This window comes from Pongo abelii, chromosome 4 (genome assembly GCF_028885655.2).
Source record: "Pongo abelii isolate AG06213 chromosome 4, NHGRI_mPonAbe1-v2.0_pri, whole genome shotgun sequence".
Taxonomy (NCBI): domain Eukaryota; kingdom Metazoa; phylum Chordata; class Mammalia; order Primates; family Hominidae; genus Pongo; species Pongo abelii.
The window spans coordinates 119,241,296-119,261,699 of record NC_071989.2 but is presented as its reverse complement, the minus strand read 5'-3'; the positions used below and the strand labels follow the sequence as shown (position 1 = coordinate 119,261,699).

Sequence of the window (20,404 nt, the reverse complement as noted above, 5' to 3'; positions counted from 1 at the left end):
TCTCATGAAGTAGACTTGACAAATTTTTTTTGTGTCATCTCATTGTATTCTATTCATGATAAAACAGGTTTTCATAAAAATATAGGAAAACCAAAATCATCTATAATTCAACTACCTAAATACAATTATGCTTAGTTTGTTTAATAGTCTTTTACATATACACAAAATTGTTTAATGAAAGTGAGATTATCTTGCACATTTGAAACCTCACTTTTTTAACCTCATACCTTTTGAATATCTCCCCATCAATAAATAAAAATATATCACCTTTTTGGCTCTCTGACTAGCACCATGGCAGTTGGCAAGAACAAACGCCTTACAAAAGGCGGCAAAAAGGGAGCCAAGAAGAAAGTGATTGATCCATTTTCTAAGAAAGATCGGGATGATGTGAAAGCATCTGCAATGTTCAATATATGAAATATTGGAAAGACACTCATCACCAGGACCCAAGGAACCAAAATTGTATCTGATGGTCTCAAGGATTGTGTGTTTGAAGTGAGTCTTGCTGATTTGCAGAATGATGAAGTTGCATTTAGAAAATTCAAGCTGATTACTGAAGATGTTCAGGACAAAAACTGCCTGACTAACTTCCATGGCATGGATCTTACCCATGACAAAATGTGTTCCATGGTCAAAAAATGGCAATGATTGAAGCTCATGTTGATGTCAAGACTACCGATGGTTACTTGCTTCGTCTGTTCTGTGTTGGTTTTACTAAAAAACGCAACAATCAGATACGGAAGACCTCTTATGCTCAGCACCAACAGGTCTGCCAAATCCGGAAGAAGATGATGGAAATCATTACCCCAGAGGTGCAGACAAATGACTTGAAAGAAGTGGTCAATAAATTGATTCCAGACAGCATCGGAAAAGACATAGAAAAGGCTTGCCAACCTATTTATCCTCTCCATGATGTCTTCATTAGAAAAGTAAAAATGCTGAAGAAGCCCAAGTTTGAATTGGGAAAGCTCATGGAGCTTCATGGTGAAGGCAGTAGTTCTGGAAAAGCCACTGGGGATGAGACAGGTGCTAAAGTTGAATGAGCTGTTGGATATGAACCACCAGTCCAAGAATCTGTTTAAAGTTCAGACTTCAAATAGTGGCAAAAAGTGCTATTTGAAAAAAAAAAATATATATATATATATATCTCTACAATTAGATATTCCATAATTTTTCCCTTAGGATAAATTGTTAACACTGTGTACTCAGCTAGGTGTTATTTTGGTGTATTTTGATTTTCATATATTTTAAAGTTTTTGTTCATTTGCATAGGATTTTGATATGTTTGACTTATATAAAGTATGAGAACGATATCACAGATTCTTATGAGGTGGTATGAATTATCATTCCAAAAATTTACAGAGGTATTTTCAGCCAATGCATGCTGAAACCCTGGAGTATCACAAACAAACTTGTCTACAGGGCCATGCAGGTAACATAAATGTGCAAATGAAGCTTAAATAAGGTAGAGAAGCTGTGATGAAGAGAAGAAAACAAGTACAGCCTAAGGCCTTCCTGTTCAATTTTTCAAGAGATATTTTTGTAAATTTTTGTCTATACAGATTACTAGGCAAATTCTAATGATCCTGAGGATATTAAAGTCAATCCTGTGTGGTTTTTTATGGCTTTCACTCTTAAAAAGTAATTTGTGGCTGACACTACTGTTGCCTACCCAATATCTATTTTCTCTTTCTTAATTAAAGATTTCCATCTTTGTTCAAAGTATCAGTGTGTCCCATGAGAAACATGCAATCTCCCAGCCTCCTTTGCAGCTAGGATGTTAATCCTAGTGTTAATCCTCCCAGTCTTTAGTTATAAAAGCGGAATCTCTTTTGTACTGATATTTAAGCAGCAGAGCCAGAGCACCCTCATCCCCCAACCTAATTTCTTAACTGGAGACAGAAATCAGCTGTGGTTTATGCTTATCTAAGACTCTATCTTACCTTTTATGGAGGAATCTTTCAGCCAATGCATACTGAAATCCTGGAGTATCACAAACAAACTTGTCTACGAGGTCATGCAGGTAACATAAATGTGTAAATGAAGCTTAAATAAGATAGAGATAGAGAAGCTGTGATGAAGAGAAGAAAACAAGTACAGCCTAAGGCATTCCTGTTCAATTTTTCCAGAGATATTTTCAGCCAAGTAAATCAAGGTTATGGGTGTGATTTACCTATTTATGGGCACCAGTTTGCAACCTCCACTCTCCTCTGTGGTCAGCATTGTGCAAGATGCTGGGGGGGATACTGGACAGCCTAAGATCACTGTCCTCAAGAATTTAACTTGGGTAGTAAGATGAACAGTCATGAATCACTGACAGCAATACAAAACAGTATATAATTATCTACTAGGGTATTCAGTATTGACCACAAATGTTGTAGGTGTTTTGAAAAAGGCATGAGAATAAATGCTGGGAAAATTGAGAATGTTTATGAGAGAGATGGCCCTTGAACTTAGAGTATGAAGAGTGGGTAGAATTTGGCTATTCATAGCGATATGGAGAATAATGGGAAGCCAGAAAGGGAACCCAGAATGAAGACATTAAAATGGGAATGAGCCTACTGTGTTTTGTATGGGACAGTAGAGATTGGCCTCACAGAGAAAAGTAAACATTTAGGAGAATGGTACAAATTAGGTTTGGATAGGCAGAACAGGTTCAGGTTAGTGAGGTCTTTGGAAAATACACTGTTAGATTCCAGACAGCAGGAAAAACGTAAATACTGTAAAAACAAAAGAACATTGAGGGCAAAAAGTCTGACACAAAGGAAACAGCTTAATAAGAAAAGTACTCAGGAAGATTAATAAAAATACGCCAGTAAATACTTTCCTTAGATAACTATGTCATTTATTCATCCATTCACTGACTTCTGCATTCAATAAACATTTGGTCAGCATGTATGTATGCCCCAAAGGCTAAACTAGGTTCTGGAGTTACAATCCTAAAGCAAGCAAACAAACAAACAAAACAAAAATCCATGCAATTGGGTTATACAGAATGTAGTGAGAAGACCTTCAAATATCTACGAGTATTCTTAAAGTGCTTTCAAAACAAGCTAAAATCATGCAGTGAGATTTCCTACTCAACATTTAATACAGTTTTGGATGTACTAGCTGACCTAATTAGCTACCAGAAAGACAAGGTATAAATAATGGAAAGAAGAAAGCAAATATATTATTTCTAGATAATAACATTGTACTTCAAGAAACCATAATAAGAGAGTGTAATCCTCTAAGTGGATATGAAACTAACACTGAAAAAGCAGTAGCCTTTTGGTTTTGGACTTACATATGTAAGCAACAGTCTGTTATAGAATATAATGGATGAAAAAATTGCAGTTACCACTAAAGAATGAACTTTAGAACTGTATACAATCTATAGGAAGAAAACTATAAAGCTTACTGAAAAATTAAGAGAAAACTTTTGTAAGTGGAAATACCTACTTGTTTTTGGTTAAGAAGACTAAAAATTATAAGGACTTCTATATTAGCTTGTAAATTTAGCATGTTCACAACTAAATTACTTCACTTCTCTGTGGCTCACCTATAATACAAGGGTAATAATAAAACCTACCTTATGAAGTTGTTATGAAAATGAGTTAAGACTTAGTGTGGTAAGCACTATATAAGTGATAGATGGATAGATAGATAGATAGATAGATAGATAGAATACCAATGGATTTTTTTATGGTAGGGGTTAGGGGGAGACAATATTCTTTGTTTACATGAAAAAATAAAGTTGTACTAAATAACTCAGAAAATTCTCAAAAATAAGCTAAAATATAAATTAAAAATTTGATGCTAGCATAGATTGAGTAAACAGAATGCAGAATCCAGAAGCAGACACAAATGTCTATGGGAATTTAGTATATGATAAATATGGCCCTTCAAATCAGCAGGGAAATATGAATTACTTAGCAGATGAGATTATAGCAAGAAAAGGACTATCAGTAATGAATTAAGTTGTTACCAGCTGACTCAAGCTTATGGAGCATGTACAGCTAAGTTTGGATATATAACAGTAGCCACTGAAAACCCTTGAGGAGATGGACAAAGTCAGGTATTCCTTCGGTTAGAAAGCAAGCAAATTTTCACATACAAACACTGATTAAACAATCAAAAGCAAACAGCACAAAATAATCCATGACCTGCTCTGTAAACTTGATGAAGTCCACTTGACTAAAGTTTGAGGTGCTCTAACCACTAACTTCCTTAAAAGATGCACATGAGGTAGACCTGACAACATTCATGAGAAAAGATTTTGTTACTCATATAATCAACAGCATCATATAATCAGCGTCAACCAATCTTTTAAACTAATGGCTGGATCCAGAACTGTTTCAAGATTCAAGGCTCTAGCTCCATCCCTAAAGGTGCAAACTATGGCCTCAATGGATTCTTTTTATTATTATTATTGTTATTATTATACTTTTGGTTTTATGGTACATGTGCACAACGTGCAGGTTGGTTACATATGTATACATGTACCATGCTGGTGTGCTGCACCCATTAACTCGTCATTTAGCATTAGGTATATCTCCTAATGCTATCCCTCCCCCCTCCCCCCACCCCACAACAGTCCCCAGAGTGTGATGTTCCCCTTCCTGTGTCCATGTGTTCTCATTGTTCAATTCCCATCTATGAGTGACAACATGCAGTGTTTGGTTTTTTGTCCTTGCAATTGTTTACTGAGAATGATGATTTCCAATTTCATCCATGTCCCTACAAAGGACATGAACTCATCATTTTTCATAGCTGCATAGTATTCCATGCTGTATATGTGCCACATTTTCTTAATCCAGTCTATCATTGTTGGACATTTGGGTTGGTTCCAAGTCTTTGCTATTGTGAATAGTGCCGCAATAAACATACGCGTGCATGTGTCTTTATAGCAGCATGATTTATAGTCCTTTGGATATATACCGAGTAATGGGATGGCTGGGTCAAATGGTATTTCTAGTTCTAGATCCCTGAGGAATCGCCACACTGACTTCCACCATGGTTGAACTAGTTTACAGTCCCACCAACAGTGTAAAAAAAAGTTCCTATTTCTCCACATCCTCTCCAGCATCTGTTGTTTCCTGACTTTCTAATGATCGCCATTCTAACTGGTGTGAGATGGTATCTCATTGTGGTTTTGATTTGCATTTCTCTGATGGCCAGTGATGATGAGCATTTTCTCATGTGTCTTTTGGCTGCATAAATGTCTTCTTTTGAGAAGTGTCTGTTCATATCCTTTGCCCACTTTTGATGGGGTTGTTTTTTTCTTGTAAATTTGTTGGAGTTCATTGTAGATTCTGGATATTAGCCCTTTAGAATAAAAAACTTAAGAATCCAACTTACAAGGGATGTGAAGGACCTCTTCAAGGAGAACTATAAACCACTGCTCACTGAAATAAAAGAGGATACAAACAAATGGAAGAACATTCCATGCTCATGGGTAGGAAGAATCAATATCCTGAAAATGGCCATACTGCCCAAGGTAATTTATAGATTCAATGCCATCCCCGTCAAGCTACCAATGACTTTCTTCACAGAATTGGAAAAAACTACTTTAAAGTTCATATGGAACCAAAAAAGAGCCCGCATCACCAAGTCAATCCTAAGCCAAAAGAACAAAGCTGGAGGCATCACGCTACCTGACTTCAAACTATACTACAAGGCTACAGTAACCAAAACAGCATGGTACTGGTACCAAAACAGAGATATAGATCAATGGAACAGAACAGAGACCTCAGAAATAATGCCGCATATCTAAAACTATCTGATCTTTGACAAACCTGAGAAAAACAAGCAATGGGGAAAGGATTCCCTATTTCATAAATGGTGCTGGGAAAACTGGCTAGCCATATGTAGAAAGCTGAAACTGGATCCCTTCCTTATACCTTATACAAAAATTAATTCAAGATGGATTAGAGACTTAAACATTAGACCTAAAACCATAAAAACCCTAGAAGAAAACCTAGGCATTACCATTCAGGACATAGGCACGGGCCAGGACTTCATGTCTAAAACACCAAAAGCAATGGCCACAAAAGCCAAAATTGACAAATGGGATCTAATTGAACTAAAGAGCTTCTGCACAGCAAAAGAAACTACCATCAGAGTGAACAGGCAACCTACAAAATGGGAGAAAATTTTCGCAACCTACTCATCTGACAAAGATATTCTTAAATCCTGTTCGTGCATGAGTAGAGAGTGAGTCTAAATTTTTTTGACCTATCCATATATCTTAAAGACCTTTAATTTCATCAATAAGATTGTATTTCTAATTTTCATCAAGCTAGTGAGCAGGTAACAATTTTCAATAGAATTTTTATCAATAGAAAACAGTTTCTGATGTCCAATATACTAATTAGAAAAGCATGGCTTGATGGAGATTGGGATAACAGAGGAGCCTGTGGTTGCTCCTCAGGAGTGCTGGTTTTCTGATGTAACACTAGCTCGTCTGCAATATAGCATAAGCTAAGTAACACACATGGTATCATACTATATGCGCAAAAAAAATCTTCAAAGTAAATTATAGATATAGTGACAGTTGAACTCATACTTCACATTTTAGAGCCAAATACATCCCAGGTAAAGCATTTTTTATGTAACGTGGATTTTGAAGTAGATGAGGTTACTAAAGATTGCTAAAAGAAAATAAGAGAAACATTTTGAACTCTTATTCTCTCTCTTAACAATCAAACAGAAACCAGAAGCAATTAAAATAAGATATATTTGGCTTCCTAAAAACAAAAATTTTAACATAAATTGGTTCAAACAATAACTAAAAATTAGGAAAAAACAGTTGCAACACAAAAGATAATAAGAACTAATGTCATTAATATAATAAGCTTGTGCAAATCAACCATCCAATAGAGAAATAGGTAAAGAATATAAAAAGTCAAATCGAAATGGCACTTATAATACATGAAAGAATGCTGGACCTTATTTATAATAGAGAAATGCAAAATAAAAATAAATGAGTCCAGATTTTTCAATCAGGACAGAAAAAATAAAATTTGATAACATATGTGGTATGGAGAAGCCAGACCATCCATACATTCAGTGGGATTATAAACTTGCAAATTATAAATGTCTCTCAAAATAGTAAGCATACATACTTCATTCCCCAGCAATTACACATTTGGGAATTTATTCTGCAGACATTTATCCCTTATGTATGAAGAATATATACTAGAATATATATTACCACATTGTTTGTAGTAACATAAAAGTAAAAACCACCTAAATTTTCACCAGTAGGATATATGTTCAATGCTGCTACATCTACACAATTGTGGTCACAGCTGTTAAACATAAATATTCCTAAAAAGAAACTCTCCTATGTATATTATTATGTGATAATGAAGGTTCAAAAAGCATGTGTGATATGCAAACCTTTGAGAAAAATTAAAAATTTAACATCTGTGTATATACACGTGTATAGCATAGACTATATCTAGAATGATTCACATTAAATTGGCTGTTCCCCAGCAGGTGCCTATGGGGAGAGAGACAAGAGACTGGTGATGAGCCATCAACCTGTTTTTACCATATACCTTTGTACTTTAATTTTTTTACTATCTATCAAGTATTACTCCTTCAAGGGAATGTGTGAGAGGGAGAAGGAATGAAGGAAAGACAGAGGGATGGAAGAAATGTTAATTTTAGAGTTCTATCAGCAGTCAATATTAAGATTTTTATCTTTATGACAGCTGGAATATCCACTTTCCTAGCATTGCTAACTATTGTTTTTGGATTGAGTGGTAAAATGAAAATATGGTCAGTTATTTTATTCTTAACATCAAATGGATACTCTTCTGTGAGTCAATAAATGTCAGTATAAATGTACATAAGAATGCTCCATTTATGATAAATTCGGTTCTCTCATTTTCTATATTGAATGAAGGCCAACGCAAAGAACACTGCAATGAATGGATGTAAGACTTCTGTACGGAAACTTTATCAATCCAATGATTTTGAGGAGAGGAAGAGGTAATTATTTCATGAACAACTTTTTGTGGACAGAAAGCAGTTCTTGGAATGGAATGTTTATGTTTTTTGCTGGGAAAACAGGCAGTAACAGGGTTGAGAATTTATTATAGTGTACCACATATCATCATGAAATGAAATTTATTTTACTTGACATAAAATGATAGCAATTCACTCTGTTGCCATGTTCTGTTTTTTTCTGGGCAAGATTTAATCTTATTTCAAATCTAAGCAAGTTGCTTATATTGAGAATAAATGGATTAAAATGGATAATGAGAACTGAACAGAAAAACTTTCACCCTCCTGTCAGATCCAAACAATTTAATTAAAGCACAACACACTCTGGTGGAAGATTTCCTATCACTACAGCCTTTAAAAAGTTCCTTCTCTCAACTGTGCTTGTATTTTGCAGTATACAAGTTAATTAAAATAATAATAATCTAGTGAGAACCTATGGTGGTTTACCTTGGGCTAAATTTTATTAGTATTTCATTGTCTAAATTTTCTTATCACTATATTATTATTCTATTCTTCATATTTTATTATTGTTTTAATTATACAAAAATGAATAAGTCATAGGTATTCTCTCAGAGGATTTTTAATTAGTCAGAGACAGATAAAGTAATAATTACAGTACTATGGGAAGATTTCTAGTGGAAAAGGTATGTAAACACATGCATTTATCATTGCTGTCATATAAAACTCCATAAATTGACAGTAAAACATAAAATAAAATTAAATAATTTTAAACATATTCACCTACATAAAAATGTAACACAAATAGACATAGAGATAAAATTTATAAAGATGAAACCCAGATGAATGAGTAGTAAATAACAGTAAACCTGAAATATCATAAACTTAAGATTACTCCAAAGAGTCCCATGTTGCTCAATTCGCATTGAACAGCGTTCCCTGTTCAATTGTCAAGACTACAGAGTAAGAAAAGCTGGACAAGACAAAAGATAACATTCTCTCCATTATATATATATACACACACACACATATACACACATATATATACGTATATACACATATATACACATATACACATATATACACATATATACATATATACACATATATACACATATGTATATACACATATACATATATGTGTATATATGTGTATATATTTATATACATATTTATATACATATATACATTATATACATATATACATATACATATATACTTATATGTATATATGTGTGTATATATACACATATACTTATATGTATATGTGTATATATACACACATAAACATATATGTATATATATACACACATAAACATATATGTATATATACACACATATATACATATATGTATATATACACACATAAACATATATGTTTATATATACACACATATACATATATGTATATATACACACATATATACATATATGTATATATACACACATATACACATATATGTATATATACACACATATACACATATATGTATATATACACACATATACACATATATGTATATATACACACATATACACATATATGTATATGCGCATATACACACATATATACATATATGTATATGTGCATATACACACATATATACATATATGTATATGTGCATATACACACATATATACATATATGTATATGTGCATATATACACATACATACATATATGTATATATACATACATGTATATGTGCATATATACACATATATACATATATGTATATATGTGTGTGTGTGTATATATATACACCTGTGTGTGTGTATATATATATATACTTTTTTTTTAGCTTGATCTTTTTCAGTTGAAAAGTACTGATTCTGCTAGTGTGATAGCTCACACCCGTAATCCCAGCACTTTGGGAGGCAGGTGGATCAGCAAAGGTCAAGAGTTCGAGATCAGCCTGGACAACATGGTGAAACCTCATCTCTACTAAAAATACAAAAATTAGCTGGGTGTGGTGGCGGGCGCCTGTAATCCCAGCTACCCAGGAGGCTGAGGCAGGAGAATCACTTGAACCTGGCAGGCGGAGGTTGCAGTGAGCCGAGATCGTGCCACTGCATTCCAGCCTGGACAATAACAGTGAAGCGCCATCTCAAAAAAAAAAGTATTTATTCCATCAAAATATTTTAATGATTGTATATAGTACCGTTTCAGGATTTTGATAGGTGCGTATTTTTGTGCAAAAACTGGCAATATAATTGGCAGCAAGACATATTTACATGACTTCATTTCTAGGTTTGTAATAGTCTCACCTATGAACAGAACCAAGGCATGTATTTTATAAACTATATTTTAAGTGAATCTGTAAAGCCCTAAAGATTCGAAAATACCTAATTCTGCCCATACTACCCGGAATCAATGGGGAAAATAGAAGGTGAAAACAGAACTTTTAAAAATAAGTTCGCCAAAGTTTTTAAGGAACCAGACATACTATCCGTGGCTCATGTGATTATGAAATTACCTCACTCATGAAATTTTCATGAATAGACCCATGAGACTTATGATTGTATAACATGACGGTCTTGGTTAGAATGAGGACATAACATGAATAGATGAACAGAAAATGGAATAGAGGAGACGAATTTCCTACATTCCAAATTTGATTGTTCCTACTCTATAGTCCTGTGTAAATAAATAACCACAGCACTGATTTAAATCATCTCCAATCAATCAATCAATCACACCTCTGGTTCAGTAAACCCACTCTGAAAGTCACTTGTTATCTAAACTCCATGCTAAGTGTTAGCCAATCCTTAAAAATTTCTCAGTTTTGAAAATTAGCCAATTCTTAACCTTCATATTTCCCCAAACTCTATATGGTTAGCTTTTTGTTTTATTCAGAAAGACCATCTCCTAAGAACATATTTCTATCTTCCATAACAAGTAATAAATTTAGCATAGTTTCAGATATATTAGTAGTTATCTCATCTTGCTTCCCACTTTCTACTCTGTTGATAGAACAAAATAAAATGTTCAGAAATAGAGCTACATTCATGCTTAGATTTAATATGTCATAAAGATTGTATAACAAAAAGTCAAAAAAAGTTAGACTGTCTAATACATGGTGCTTGGGCAATTGGGAGCCATCTGGAAAAGATAAAATGAGATCCATGCCTCAAACTAAGCACCAGAGTAAATTTCAGATAAATCAAATATATAAGCGTAAAACAAAAATAAAAGTACATGAGATGCCTGTGATGGTCCAAACCTGTAATCCCAGCCAGTCTGGAGGATGAAGAGGATGAAGGAGGATGAGCCCAGGAGTTCAAGACTGTAGTGTGTGATCATTGTGCCCATGAATAACCACAGCACTCCAGCATGGATAACATAGCAAGATTTCCTTAAAAAATATGTATATATATATGTGTGTATATATATATATGTACATATATAGTGCCCATGAATAACCACAGCATTCCAGCATGGATATAGCAAGACTTATATACACATACGTATATGTATATATACATCTATGTACATATATATAAATCTATGTACATATATACATCTATGTACACAGATGCATATATACATCTATGTACACATATGTATATATACATCTATGTACACATATGTATATATACATCTATGTACACATATGTATATATACATTTATGTACACGTATGCATATATACATCTATGTACACATATGCATACATGTATGTACACATGTATATATGTATACATGTATGCACACATATGCATGCATATATGTATACATGTGTGTACGCATATGTATGCATATATGTATACGTATGTACGCATGTGTATGCATATATGTATACATGTGTGTACATACGTGTATACATATATGTAAATATGTGTGTGAAAGTATGAAAATATATGTATATATATAAATATATGTGTATATATAAATATATGTATATATAATATGTACGTATACATGTGCATACATATACATATGCATATATACACAATATATGTATATATACATATATACACATATAATCATATATAGTGTATATATATAAATGTATGTATATATATATATGTATACATATATATGTATAAAGTAGATGGAAGAATTCCTTTATAACCTTGGATTTGGAAAGGACTTTCTAGGACTTAACATTCAGAAACTATAGAAGGACAACTAAATTAAAAAGAAACAACCTCTTGCCTGGTAAATATATACCATAAGTAAAATCCCAAATAAATGGCTTTCTGAGAATAAATATTTGTGACTTATGTTAAAAGAGCCAATCTAATTGTAAATATTTCTTAATATAAATAAGAAAAGGTCAATAAATTTATAGAAAAGCAGGTAAAAAAATGGAGTTCACAGAAATAAACAATTTATGATTATGCATATAAAATTATTTAAGCTGACTAATAAACTGAGCAATGTAGATTGGAACTACATTAAAATATGACTTATTTATTATGTTGTAAAAAATACAAATTTGACCACATTCTGACGACAAAGCTATGAGCAAAGCCAGTCTATTTGTAAGAGTAAGAAATTGTACAAACACTTTACAAAGAAATATGACTATTTGTCAAAGTTATAAATGCATTTGCCTTTTGACCTAGTAGACATACTTCTGGAAATTTATCCTACAGCTAAACTAGAACACATATCAAATAAAGTATGTGTAAGATTTTGTATTGCTGCATTGCTTGTTATAGCAAAAGATAGGAAACAACACAGGTGTACCTCAGGAGTGGACTGGTTAACTAAAATATGATATGTTCATATAAAAAGTAACACTATTCAAAACTGGGTGCAGTGGTGTGCACCTGTAGTCCCAGCTATTGAGCAGGCTGAGGTGGAAGATCACTTGAGACCGGGAGTTCAAGGCCAGACTGGGGCAACATAGCAAGACTCCATCTCTAAAAAATAAAAAAAACTACTCAATACTATATCAATATTCAGGTGAAAATATCTCGACTATATTATGAAGTCAAAAAGCAAAGTTCATAGCATGCTATATATTATGCTAACATTTGTATTAAAAAGAAAAAAATGCATACTTAAAATTGTTGTGTTTGCATTAAAAACAACTTAAAAGATAACACAAGAAATTAGTAAGACAGAGAAAGGGGAAGAGTGAAAGTGATTGGGGGATGAGGGGGGAGCAGTAATTTTCAATATATAACTTTTTGTATTGTTTTCATTTTTGAATCATGAGGATCTGTTATGCATTGAAAAATTATTCAAAGTTGAAAAAATATAGAAAACGATGGACTTGTACCTAGTGCTTTACTATACTCCTTTTTATTGGTGCTCCAGTCTCAAAAAACAAAACAAAACAAAAAAAGTAACGATACACTCTTTGGGCTGTCACAAAAAACTATGCAGAATGCTTACAGTTCCAGAGTTGGATCTAATGACATACATCTCAGAATAGTGATGGAAAAGCCTCTGTGGTACCAGTGCCTCTCAACTAAGAAAGTACTTGGAAGCATAGGGTGGCTCTTGCTGTGTAAACCTTATACAATTGATACTTTTTCTTTTCACATTAGTGAGACAAGATGGATGTATCCATCTTCTTTTAGCAACTGGCATATGTAGGTCAATGCGCTGTGTCAACAATGATACTGTGTTACTGGAATAAGCACTTGTAGCTCTAACTTAACCTGTGCTAAATTGTGAACTTTGTAAATTCTAATGTCACTTTGATTTGGGGAAAAGTTGAAGTTTTAGAAAAGAAAAGATGACTTTTTTTTTTTTTTCAGGTGGGGTCTCGCTCTGTCGCCCAGGCTGGAGGGCAGTGGCACCATCTCAGCTCACTGCAAGCTCTGCCTCCTGGGTTCACACCATTCTCTTGCCTCAGCCTCCCGAGTAGCTGGGACTACAGACGCCCGACACCACGCCTGGCTAATTTTTTTTATTTTTTTATTTTTTAGTATAGACGGGGTTTCACTGTGTTGTCCAGGCTGGTTTTGAACTCCTCAGCTCATGCAATCCACCTGTCTCGGCCTCCCAAAGTGCTAGGATTACAGGCGTGAGCCACCGCGCCTGGCCGAAAAGATTGCACTCTTAAAGGCACATATTTTATTTGCAGAACCCATGCTTACCCATGATTGTCATGAGATTGGTTGGGCTTATGCTGTATAAATTACCTTGCTCCTGCCAACTGCAATCTTCCCTAGATGAAATTTTTTAAATTGCAACTTTGTAAATTTTTGTAATGAAATAATTTTAATTGAAGCACATTAAATGTATGGGGGATGTAATTATCCCTACATTTGGAGTTGGGAGTTCTTCGAGACAAATAAGAACTTTAGCCTTTAGAACAGAACTGCTTTCCCAAACCTGCTCACAGTTGAGATGGTAGCAATTAGAACTAGTTCCTGAGAAGTTGCATGGGAATTTCCAAGAAGACTTTACATCTCAGTGGCAAAAGAATGCTGTGCCTAATACCTGAAATATCAGAATTTAACCCTGATTTATTGAGCCAGGTACATAAGAAAATTAAATACTGTTAAATTATACCAGTCTGAGAGTTGGGATCTAGTACATGGGCTGATAGACTTTCATGGAATTAAGGAATATAAAATTATATATTTTACTAATTGAGAAATATTGATTTATTTATTTAGGGTGATAATACATACACAGTGTTGCATAAATTACAACTTTAAGGAAGGACAACAGAAGCCTTTTCACTTTAATTATAAGCAAGCAGTGCATCTCTTGTATTTAGAAATATGAAAAATGAATCCAAAAGAATAAGTAATCCACCTCATCCTGGAGAACATTCCCAACATGCCATTCACAGAGGGTGAACAGAGAGAGCCCTCACAATCATATTGAGTTGAGGAGAAAGGGCTGGAATTTTAAAACCAAAGTGGCTAGAATGTGTTGGGGGAAACACAGGAAGAAATGACTTTCACTGAAAGAGACCTCTAAGATCTCTGGGGGGTCCACTTGAATCTTCGGCTGAGTATTGCTCTATGCATGCATGTGGAGAAACTACCTAAGTCTGGGTAATAAATCACTGAAAAAAAAGTAGGCAAAACAATTCTCATGTTAAAAATAAAAAAGGATAGAATTAGTGTTCATTTCCATCCACCAGAATGGAAAGATTTTCCAATATATGGGTCATTAGTTAGTGTCATTGGAAGGTTATTGCTTTAGTAGTGAGGCTAAATCAGCCCTAGAATAATCCTGCTTTGGGCCTAGTCTGAGAGATCTTTAAAGAAAGCCTCAAAAGCAGCCAACTCCTTTCATGTAAATTAACTTATAATATATAGATCAGGGTAGAAATCAATGAAATAGAAAACAAAAAGAGAGAAAATTAATAAGCACAAAAGTTGAATTTTTTTCTTTGAACTGAACAATAATAGTGACACAACCTATCAAAATCTCTGGGATACAGCAAAAATGGTGCTAAGGGGAAAGTTCATAGCATTAAATGCCTACATCAAAAAGTCTGAAAGAGTGCAAATAGACAATCTAAGGTCATACCTCAAAAGAACTAGAGAAACAAAAACAAACCAAACTGAAATCCAGCAGAAGAAAATAAGAAAGATAGAAGCAGAACTAAATGAAATAGAAAGAAACAAACAAAAAACAATACAAAAGATAAACAAAACAAAAAGCCGGTTCTTTGAAAAGATAAACCAAATTGATAGATCATTAGTGAGATTAACCAAGAAAACAAGAGAGAAGATCCACGTAAGCTCAATTAGAAACAAAACAGGAGATATTACAACTCATATCACAGAAATACAAAAGATTATTTCAGGCTACTATGAACACCTGTACACACACAAACTAGAAAACCTAGAGGAGATGGATACGTTCCTGGAAATATGCAATGCACCTAGATTCAACCTGGAAGAAACAGAAACTCAACAGACCAATCCAAGTAGCAAGGTTGAATCAATAGTAAAAAGAAAATTGTCAACAAAAATAATGTCAAGGACCAGACGGATTCAAAGCTGAATTCTATCAGACATTCAAAGAATTGGTACCAATGCTATTGACAACTATTTCAAAAGATAGTGAAAGAGGGAATCCTCCCTAAATCATTCTCTGCAGCCGGCATCATCCTAATACCAAAACCAGGAAAGAACATAACAAAAAAAGAAAACTACAAACCAGCATCCCCGAAAAGCATAGAAGCAAAAATCCTCAGCAAAATACTAACTAACAAAATCCAACAGCATATCAAAAAGGTAATCCGCCATGATCAAATGGGTTTCATACCCGGGATGCAGGGATGGTTTAACATATGGAAGTCAATAAATGTGATACTCCACATAAACAGAATTAAAAACAACAGTCACATAATCATATCAATAGACACAGAAAAAGTATTTGACAAAATCCAGCATCCCTTTATGATTACAACCCTCAGCAAAATTGACATAGAGGGACATACATTAAAGTAACAAAAACCATCTATGACAAACCCACAGCCAACATTATACTGAACATTGAAAAGTGGAAAGTATTTCCCCCAAGAACTGAAACAAGACTAGGATGCCCACTCTCACCAAGGAGGATCACTCTCACCACTTTTATTCAGCATAGTACTGGAAGTCCTAGCCAGAGCAATCACACAAGAAAAGAAATAAAGGGCATCTGAATCGGTAAAGTGGAAGTCAAACTGTCATTGTTTGCTGATGATATCATTGTATATCTAGGAAACCCTAAAGACTCATTCAGAAAGCTCCTAGATCTAATAAATTAATTTGGTAAAGTTTCAGGATACAAAATTGATGTATGCAAATCAGTAGCACTGCTATACACCGATAGTGACCAAGCTGAGAATAAAATCAAGAACACAACCTCTTTTACAATAGCTGCAAAAAATTACTTTTTTGCAATTAAGGAATATACTTAACCAAGGAGGTGAAAGACCTCTATGAGGAAAACTACAAAACACTGCTGAAAGAAATCATAAATGACACAAACAAACGGAAACACATCCCATGCTTATGGATGGGTAGAATCAATATTATAAAAATGACCATACTGCCAAAAGCAATCTACAAATTCAACGCAATTGCATCAAAATACCACCATCAGTCTTCAAAGAATTAGAAAAACCAATCCTAAAATTCATATGGAAGCAAAACAAAGCCTGCATAGCCAAACAAGACTAAGCAAAAAGAATAAATCTGGAGGCATCACACCACCAAACTTCAAACTATACCATAAAGCCATAGTCACCAAAACAACGTGCTACCGGTATAAAAATAGGCACATAGCTCAATGGAACAGAATAGAGAACCCAGAAATAAAGCTAAATACTTACAGCCAACTAAGCTTTGACACAGCAAAGAAAAATATAAAGCGGGGGAAGGACATTCTATTCAATAAGTAGTGCTAGGATAATTGGCAACCCACAGGTAGAAGAATAAAGCTGGATCCTCACCTCTCACCTTATATAAAAATCAACTCAAGATGGATCAAAGACTTAAATCTAAGAGCTGAAACCATAAAAATTCTAGAAGATAACATTGGAAAATCTTTTCTAGACACTGGCTTAGGCAAAGACTTTGTGACCAAGAACCCAAAAGCAAATGCAGCAAAAACAAAAATAGATGGGACTTAATTAAACTAAAAAGCTTCTGCACAGCAAAAGAAATAATCAGTCAAATAAAGAGACAACCCACAGAGTGGGAGAAAATCTTCATAATCTATACATCTGACAAAGGATGCTAATATCCAGAATCTACAAGGAACTCAAACAAATCAGCAAGAAAAAAACAAACAATCCCATCAAAAAGTGGGCTAAGGACAGGAATGGATAATTCTCAAAAGAAGATATACAAATGGTTAACAAACATATGAAAAAATGCTCAACATCACTAATGATCATGGAAATGCAAATCAAAATCACAATGCAATACCACCTCACTCTTGAAAGAATGGTCATAATAAGAAAATAATAGATGGGCATGGATGTGGTGAAAAGGGAACACTTTTATACTGCTGGTGAGAATGTAAACTAGTACAACTACTATGGAAAACAGTATGGAGACTCCTTTATTTTATTTTTTATTTTTTTGATGGAGTCTCGCTCTGTGGCCAGGCTGGAGTGCAGTGGCACTATCTTGGCTCACTGCAACCTCCGACGCCCTGGTTCAAGCGATTCTCCTGCCTCAGCCTCCCAAGTAGCTGGGATTACAGGCACGTGCCATCACACCCAGCTAACTTTTGTATTTTTAGTAGAGACAGGGTTTCACCATGTTGACCAGGATGGTCTTGATCTCCTGACCTCGTGATCTACCCACCTCGGCCTCCCAAAGTGCTGGGATTACAGGTGTGAGCCACCACACCCGGCAGAGACTCCTTCAAAAACTAAAGTGGATCTACCATTTGATTCAGCAATCCCACCACTAGGTATCTACCCAGAGGAAAAGAAGTCATTATATGCAAAAGGTACTTGCACACACATTTATAGCAGCACAACTCTCAACTGCAAAAATATGGAACCAGCCCAAATGCCCATCAATCAATGAGTGAATAAAGAAAATGTGATATATATATACACCATGGCATACTACTCAGCCATGAAAAAGAATGAAATAATGGTATTTGCAGCAACCTGGATAGAACTGGAGACCACTATTCTAAGTGAAGTAATTCAGGAAGAGAAAACCAAACATCACGTGTTCTCGTAAGTGGGAGCTAAGCTGTGAAGACGCAAAGGCATAAGAATGATACAATGTACTTTGGGGACTTGGGAGAAAGTATGGGAGGGGGTGAGGGATAAAAGACTACACATTGGGTAGAGTTTACACTACTTGGGTGACAAGTGCCCCAAAATCTCAGAAATCACTACTAAAGAACTTATCCATGTACCAAACATCACCTGTTTTCCAAAAACCTATTGAAATTTTTAAAAAGTTGAATTTTTTAAGAAGGTAAAGCAAATTGGTAAATGTTTACTTTGAGTCATCGGGAGAAATGAGAGAACAAATGACGAGTTTTGATAAATAGATAGCATCACTTCACTTTCTACAGAAAATAACAGGATAACAAGAAAATACTATAAAAAATTTTGTTTTGGGAAATTCAGCAACATAGATGAAATAAATAAATTCCCTGAAAGGCAGAAACTGTGCTCACTAAAGAGAAAATAGCATAAGTAGTCATGTAGATATTAAATAATTTGAGTTTACAGTTAAAAACTTTTGCCTAAAAAAAGATAGTTGGGTTTGTCAGGCACAATGACTGATGCCTGTAATCCCATCACTTTGGGAGGCAGAGATGGGAGGATTGCTTGAATCTAGGAGTTCGAGACTAGCCAGGGCAACATAGTGAGACCTTGACTCTACAAAAAATGCACAAAATTAGCCAGGTGTGTTGGCCCATGCCTATAGTCTCAGCTACTTGGGAGGCTGAGGTGGGAAGATTGCTTGAGCCCAGGAGGTTGAGGCTGCAGTGAGCTGAGATCACACCATTGCACTCCAGCCTAGGTGACACCCTTTCTTAAGTAAATATATAAATAAAATTGAAAATTAAAAAGAAAATATTTGGGTCTGGGATTTGGCTTGGCCCTACTTACAATCTACTAGGTCAACTGATTACTAGTTTTATAGATGCTTTATAGAAAACACAAGGTTTGCATGTCAGAAAGGACTTTATCACTCACACCACAAGGAGCATGAGCATTAGCATAGTTGCTTTGATTTCTCTTGCTGTACGTGCCAGAGTTGCACCTCAGAGGGATCCAGATGGATTCTATATACATAGTGAGACTGTATTTCACCTGAGGAAGACTAAACTTAGGGATTTCACTACTTTTATAGTGAGTAGTAACATAGCCTTCTCTCTGTCTCTAAGAGAAAATTTTAAATTAATAAATAAATATACAGTTTGTGAGAAGTTCTGTGAAAAAAGACAAACAGGAATTCAGTAGCTCAGCAAAGAGTTGGGGTAGAGTCTTCTCAGAGCAAATTATTCCTTAACTCATCAAAAGATAAATTGGAGTTAATCACAAGATTGAGGGACAAAGGTGCTAAGTGGCATTCAGCTAAGTGACATTCAAGAATATGCTTCACTGGCGAGGACCCCAAGTAGTTCAGTTGAGTGGGAATGGGGAATGTAGGAAAGGAAGCAACTGTTGAGGGAGGAGTTGGCTGAGTCAATGTTCAAATCATGGAGGAGGATCTTCTATGCTCAAAAGGGGATTGACAGAATGGATTTGTCTGAGGCAAGAATGATCTTTCAAATGGGAGATGTGTTGGAAAATGAGGAAACAAACAGGTCACTTGGGAGGCTGGTGAAGTAATCTAAAAAGAAATGATAGCAGTAGAGATGGAGAGTAAACATACCCTACACATTCTAAAGAGATGAAATACATAAGTCCTGGGACAGGTAGGGAAGGTGAAGTCACAGCTGAATTTCAGGTTTCTGTTTTGTCTTCTGGGAGAATTTACTGGGAAAAGAATTTAAAAGGGGTACACATTTTTATAGGAAATAATGAGTACTGTTTCACATTTGTGTTTG

At 34.7% G+C, this 20,404-nt stretch overlaps 1 pseudogene; it reads left to right on the top strand.

Moving 5' to 3' along the window:
* The first annotated feature begins 287 nt into the window (after positions 1-287).
* LOC100459379 (small ribosomal subunit protein eS1-like) lies at positions 288-1,101 on the top strand (annotated as a pseudogene).
* Positions 1,102-20,404: the final 19,303 nt, after the last annotated feature.